The sequence below is a fragment of the Nelumbo nucifera genome, chromosome 5, assembly GCF_055504915.1.
Source record: "Nelumbo nucifera cultivar China Antique chromosome 5, China Antique-T2T, whole genome shotgun sequence".
NCBI lineage: Eukaryota > Viridiplantae > Streptophyta > Magnoliopsida > Proteales > Nelumbonaceae > Nelumbo > Nelumbo nucifera.
This window is the reverse complement of record NC_142653.1, coordinates 45,275,784-45,281,783: the sequence shown is the minus strand read 5'-3', so window position 1 is coordinate 45,281,783 and position 6,000 is coordinate 45,275,784.

The following is a 6,000-nucleotide window of genomic DNA, read 5'->3' as shown; positions in this document are numbered from 1 at the left end:
AAAAGATCCTAAGGTCAATTTATCATCAAGAAAACATGCATCATGCTCAATACAAATTTCATTTACATGTGTCATGCAATTAATAATGAGATGAAGGGAGGCCATCCTTGGCCATTTGCCATGCCTAATACCTCTAACCTTAGAATTTCACAAAGTATATCCTCTAGTTCCCCTTTGAGCCTTCCATGTTACCCTTTTTTCTTCAACCAAATGCCTCCAAGCAGATAGATGTCAAAAATCGAGGTATCCATGTAGTTGAAATAAAAAGAAAAAAAAAACTTTAGCAAATACTTCTTTGGAAATGAGGAATTAATCAAGGAAGCTACAATATGTCCCACAAAACTAAGGGAGGACAAGGGAATCAATCAAAGAGGAATCAAAAGGAGTAGTAAGAAAAAACTAGGTAGCCATAATGGTCTCATCAGCCCTCATCAGTGACATCTGATCATCATTTTCAATTTCTTCACCCTTGTATACATTTTGTAATAATTCAAAATCTTACCAAATTAATAAGAGAATGCAAGACATATTAATTAAAGACACAGAGAGCACATTCCATCATTATGGCTACAAAGAGAGATGAAAAAGGAAAGGAGATGATAATGCATCTTTCCATAAGGTCCTAGCTATTAATTCAAGAAATCAATACTTAAACAATTTTTGGGCTTATGTACCCTTCATTTTTGAACCTCGTGCTAACCCACATTTTGACCCACTCAATTAGTATTCATCGATCTCTGGGAAATTGGAATTCAATCCCGGGACCCGGACAAACCATTTGGCTAGTGACAAATGAACCTACTCAAAAGAGAGCATAAGAAATTTTGAGTCCCCTACTTTAATTTAACCCACACATTTCCAAACATGTCAGTTCGCTAACCCAAACCGAGGTAGCCCTCTATCAAAATTATAACTTCCACCAACCACATCCACTTTCTAATGCAAACTAAGGTAGACCCATTTACTAAAGCATCATTCCTATCAACCTTGTTTTCCTTCTAATCAAAATTGGGGTAGATCCCCATTATTGCAGCATCATTAATCAATGATCATAATTAGGACAACCCCTTTAACTTGATTGATTTCTAGATTAATGGTCTAACATTTCAAAAGCTTATCCTTGAAGTTCTCAATGTATTAACTATCGCCTTTTAGAAAGGATTTAGCCACTCTTGCCACATTGAGGTTCAATATAACATCAATCGATTGAATTGCTCCATTGTAAGTCAATATAGATGGCACCCCCACCATTTGTTCTCTTATCCGTTGCTTCTCACTTGTTGTTTCTTTGTTTGACCTTGAGGACAAGTACTTAACCACTTTCATTGTAGTTTTAGAATTTATGAAACAAAAGAAATCCAAAAAACAAAGAAGAAATGAAAAGGAAAGGAAAAAAATAAGAAAAAATCCTTTAAGACATGCATTGCATATTCTCAAGCACAAAAAGGAAAATTATCAATTATCAACACCCATTTTGTGCTATTTAGTATTTTTTATCTCTTTGCAACACTTCGATCTTTAAGCAATGCTTAAGCCAGCCTCTGTATCGACCTAAGGGTATTTTTGGGATTTTTGCTTCAAATTACCCAATTCACCCAATTGAACAAACAGGTACATACAACCCAAAATTTCAAATCCAACAATACTAAGATCACAGAAATCCGACATTGTTTACCCCTTCGTCTAGTTGTCTTAAGACTCGAAGCCAAAACCGATTCCGATTGTTTGATTGAGATCATTTTTATCCTGAACCTTATCTCACATCAAATTAGAAATCAAGTACCACAAGTACATAGAAACCCAAAATTTCAAACCCGACAATACCAAGATCATGCAAATCCAACACTATTTACCCCTTCGTTTTAAAACTAGAAATCAAAACTGATTTTGATCATTCGATCAAGAACATTTTTATCCTAGACCTTACTTCATATCAATTTAAAAATCCAATAGCATAAGTATGTAGATCCCAAAATTCCATATCCAACGATACCAAGATCACCCAAATCCAACAATGTTTACCAGCCCCTTCATCTTAGGACCTAAAGCTAGAACTGATTCTGATCTTCCGATCAAGATCATTTTGATTATAAACCTTATCTCACATCAAGTTCGAAATCTGATAGCACAGACATATAGAGCACAAAATTTTAAATCCGATGATACCAATATCACCCAAATCCGACACTGTTTACCCCTTCGTTTTAAGACTTGAAGTAGGAATCAATTCCGATCATCCAATTGGGATCATTTTGATCCTGAGCATTATCTCACATTAAGTTAGAAATCCAACACCATAGGTACGTAAAGTCCAAAATTCCAAATTTGACAATATCAAAATTGCCAAAAACCGATACCATTTACCCTTTCATCTCAAGACCCGAGCTAAAACCGATTCCAATCATCTAATCGAGATCATTTTGATCATGAACCTTATCTCACATCAAGTTAGAAATTTGGTAGCACAGGCACATAAAACCCAAAATTTAGAATCCAATGATACCAAGATCACCCATATCTGACAATATTTACCACTTTATTTGAAAACCTTAAGCCTGAATCGGTTCTGATGTCTGGTTTGGCCATCCATATGACGGATCCTAACCCTTCCAACAGTGGTATCAAAACACTAGGTTCAACCCTTGGACTAAATCAAACCATGTTTGAACCCAAACTCAAATTGGCAAGAACTAGTCTAGCTGATTTGAGCAATTAGAAGAAATCTTTGAGGATTCGGTTCTCAGAGTGGGCCAATGATTTAAATTTTTTTATAGATATATTTTGATATATTATGGATACTTGAAATCTTGAGCTGAAAAGTGTGATAGAGATCAAACTCTTGATGGTGACAAGATTTGTGCACACCGAATTTATTAATTTGATTATGTGGTATGTAATTAAATATTTTTCTTTTCTAAAAAGAATGTATTAGCTTTTTCTGATATAAGTAATAGGAATTAGGATTTTTCTACTTTTTACATCAAAGAAATCATCAGAGATTGCCGAGAAGACAGAGATTGTAAATGGAGATCGATATGCAAATTGCAGTTTCATAGGGATGCAGTTTTTGTCTAGATTGGATTCGGATCATCACACTATCAACCCTAGCCATTTAATTTTGACTATATGCTATTTATTTGTTGATATGATTGTGAATGATAACTGAGAATTTCAGATCATTACCTATGTGAGTTGATGCATGTATTGGACACCAAACCCTAGGCCGATCTAACCTAGTTTTGGTCCAATCTTGTTGGGCCGAAATTATGGTTCTTTGGGGTCTGATCACATCCCCTTGGATCAATGTTTAAGTGACCCAAAATCGATTTTAGGCCAAGGGTTGGATGGCCCATTGCATGGACCAATTCGACCCATACTTGAAAATCCCTTTTATGTTAGATTAAACCAAGACTAGCCCACTTCAACATGGACTGCTATATGGGCCAAACTGCTTTTTGCATAGGGGGTCTTCTTTCTTGGTAATTTTGTGGGTATTTTGGACTACATGGACTGCTATATGGGCCAAACTCCATCATCTAACTCAATGGTTAAGGGGGTATTTGTATGTAAAAGTTCAAAAGGGCCTCTGTTACAAAAAACTATAGGGGGTCATTGACCCCATAGTATAGGGGGTCTTTGTAATTTACCCTAAAAATGTTTGAATCCCAATGAAATATATTCCAATCATACTAAAATCTACCTTGTCTTGTGCAATCCAAAGAAATCATATGGAGACTTTTTTGTCTTCTTTGAAAGTCCAATTCAAAATTGGTTTCAATCTTATGACACATCTTACTTTTTTCTCAATTAAAGACTAGACCTTAATGCATGTAAACAAACACTTTTTTGTTTGATCTATAATCTTTGGCAAGATTATAGATTATTTTTTATCATTACTTGTATAATGGCCTATGCGATGCATGGGATATTTGAATGATACCACAACCAGATATAGATCTTAACCAAGTTAGGTATAGTCACTTGCTTGATTCTTCACAGCTTGTGTTAGTGCCAATTTGTTTGGTTGTCCCAAAATGAAATCATACTTCAATTACTTCATCCTAATTGAGTGTGAGTGGAAATGTTAAGAAAACAAAACCGACTTAAAACGTGATCAAGGATTCCACTTGACATATATTGTAATGTGTGTGTATATAAATTCACAAAAAGCTCCATATTGCAACATTAGCACAATTGATTAGAGGGTTGGGGAACCAACCATAATGTTGCATGCCAATCATAAATTAAAATCCAAGGATTGATCCTAGTTGGAATGGTGTGACATAGATTCAATTCAATTAAAGAATCTAATAGCAGGGGGTTTGCTCTCAACTTTCTAGTGCAGGATGTTGAAACCAAACCTAGAGGGTGCCAAAAACAAACCAATACGAGGGTTTTGCTCTTAGCTTGCAAGTGCAGGATGTTGAAAGCAAACAACTTGGATCTTCATGTAGAACAAGCACTAAGTTTTGGTATTTTTAGGGTGTCTTTCGTTAATGGTTAAGAAAATTAGGTGTGTGAGAACTTATAAATTACAAAACACTAGAAAAATGCTTAGAAATTACAAATACAAATTTGATTTGGGCAAATGTAAGCCTGTTAAAGACACTGGATTAAGCACTAAATTAAACTAAAGCATGATGTGAAACCAAAACTCGTAGTGCATTTTCAGAGCTTAAAAGAGAAAGAGATAATAGAACTTTGCAATTGTGATAAAGATGATATTGAGTACGATTTTGGCATATATTATTGTTGAAACTTCTTGAGATGAAAGGCAAAAGACTGAGTATGAATGTATGGTCGAAAATGAAGAGCAAAAACACTTGAAACTTCATTACTTCCAAGTGTCTAAAAACCTAAACTATTTTTGTTCACATATTTTTCCAATCAATCACCTAGAGGTGTAAATTGGACCATGCTAGACCGGCACGACAGGACCCACATGTGCCCCGTGCAAAGTGCAGGCCGTGATGTGTCAGCCTGTGGGTCGAGTTAGGTTGTGCTTCCCTCCCCTAGGATATTTAGGGAGGGCCGGCCCAACACGGCCCATGGCCTGAGCTCGTGTGGGCCCATGTCGTGTTGTGCTATGAGTTGAGCCTTGAGCCAGGCCAGGCCAAGTCAAGTTTTTTAAAATTTTTTTAAAAATGAATGAAAATTTTAACATAAATTAAAAAATATATACAAAAAATTAAAAAGATCTTAAAATTTTATTTTATATGAATTTTGATGTATATAATTGTTTATATATGCAATAGTATAATAAAATTGAAAATAAAACTACATATTAATATATTTTATAATTATTGTTGATGATGCACAATCCGGCCGGTCTTAGCGGTCAACGATCTCGCCTCTGAACTGAGTGGCAGGGGACCTGAAACAGAGGGGGTAAAGAAGCTCCGGGGAGAACCCGGCATAAGGGCTCCAAAGCTCAAGTTAGAATCTTTCAAAGGCAAGATAAGCCAGATAGCGCAAAGTTAGCATACCTCGTTCTTGGGGGTAGGGAGCCTTTTATAACCACCTCGCGCACTCACTTCCAGGCTTCTGTCAGATCGGGCATGATTATCTCTGAGCTCCTGCCAGTTCGGATGTCATCCCCTCTGGCCGGACAGAACCGCCACTGCTCCTTTTGTCGGAGCCGTCTCTGCGGCTGGTGACGACGGTGGCAGGTGGCGATGGCAGGAGGCCGTTTGAAGTGCGGCTGTCAGGCGTCAGATCCCAAATCAGTCAGGTGCGCTGCCCTTGGATACGGACGTCCTCGGTGTCAGGTACGTTTGGCCAGTCTGGTGTTTCGGAAGCGAAGTGCTGGAGTGGCGAGCGAGGTCTTGAGTTCGGTTTGGGGAGTGTTCCGAGCTGCCATGGGCCAGCTCGGGTCACGGCTTTGTGAGGCTCAGGACCCGAGATAGTTCGGGCTCCTTGCAGGGAGCTCGGGTTCTTAGTAGGGAGCTCGGACTCCCAGTAGGGAGCTCGGGTATTGGTGGAGTTCGGACGGTAGTGAGC